A 1,324-nucleotide genomic window follows, 5' to 3' on the forward strand; every position below is an offset into this window, starting at 1 on the left:
CAACAATGCTTTTTCTTAAAATTTCAGACCTTTCACTCAATTTTTTCAAATAAATTTAAGTGAAAGGTATGGTTCCCTTAGGTCGGTGTTATGTAGCCCTGTTGGTTTTATTTCTGTATCGCATCGCGTTGAGTTTCTATTTCTTGGTAATTCGGTTTGTGAAATGGTAAACAAATTATTGAAATTTATTTATTTGATGTGTATAAGATTTCATTAATGCATTTTTTTTTGTATTTTCAGACTATTAATTACAAACACAGCATCATCAACGGTGATTGCAAGAACTACTGCCATCCCTGCGGTTTTTCCTCTTGGTAAATGCGTTCTGGTCGTGACCAATGGTGGTCTCCCAAATCGGCCGGGAATAAGGTTAGTCATTTTAAATTTTATATCTTTATTCGTCGACATTATATGACATGTCATCATTGCAGGCTATTGTTGCAGAACAAAACGCCGCAACCACTGCTGTGGTAAATATGTTCCAGCAGAACTGCCCACCGCCGTCGGTGTAATGATTTCGATAGCTGAACAAACGCCATCTCCTGGGCATTCCCACAGCTTGTCGACACTAGCTATTATATCACGTGTGAATGTAACTGGGGCTTAATTTGGTTATTAACAGTGCAATAGTACCATGTCATTGGCAAAAACACTAAGGGCCAATTTCACAGTGCGTTAGTTAACTCCGAATCGACAGTTAACTAGAGATTTTCAGTACAAAAATCTGTAGTTAACTCCCGATTCCGAGTTAACTACGCATTGTGAAATTGGCCCTAAGGGCTGCTGGCACATAGAGGTTGTAAAGTTTTTGGTATCGATGAACATACTCGAAGAAGACGATGGCCGAAAACATATGATGAAACATCTTCTGGCATGCCTTTGACAATCGTTAAGTCAGACGGAGGCTTCACATACGATATTTCACACATGGCTGGAATTCGTTAGCGGACAGAGCACACATTTACAAAATATTTATCGTTCAGCAGAACGTGCATGCATATTCGATTCTGATTTTATGGGTCGACTACGGAGGACAACCGAACTTCAGTTGGTTGGCCAGTGGCTGAAATGGTATTACCGATGGCAACTAGCAACTGAAAGCTGGCAACTAAGTTGCTATATTGGCAAGTGCGTTTTTGTGGCTGCCGGGAATTTTTGATTGAGATACTTTATTTCTTTTTTCAACTTTTTTTTAAATTGTACCACCTTGAACTTTATGAAACTTAATTATTGCTATTCATAATAAAAAACATTTTCATTTCAGTGGCGCTGTCCATCGGCAACCCAACTGAGGTTACGTTCCCATCCATAATCGATCCATAAG

General features: G+C 39.1%; 1 long non-coding RNA gene across 1 annotated transcript; it reads left to right on the top strand.

The window, feature by feature from the left end:
* The first annotated feature begins 134 nt into the window (after positions 1 to 134).
* Positions 135 to 695, top strand: LOC118732456. Its single transcript, XR_004992136.1, has 3 exons — positions 135 to 166; positions 241 to 369; positions 432 to 695. It is a non-coding gene; the product is annotated as an uncharacterized LOC118732456 (long non-coding RNA).
* The last annotated feature ends 629 nt before the right edge of the window (positions 696 to 1,324 follow it).

Source organism: Rhagoletis pomonella, unplaced genomic scaffold (genome assembly GCF_013731165.1).
Source record: "Rhagoletis pomonella isolate Grant_MI unplaced genomic scaffold, Rhpom_1.0 Rhpom_scaffold_20502, whole genome shotgun sequence".
In the NCBI taxonomy this organism is placed as follows: domain Eukaryota; kingdom Metazoa; phylum Arthropoda; class Insecta; order Diptera; family Tephritidae; genus Rhagoletis; species Rhagoletis pomonella.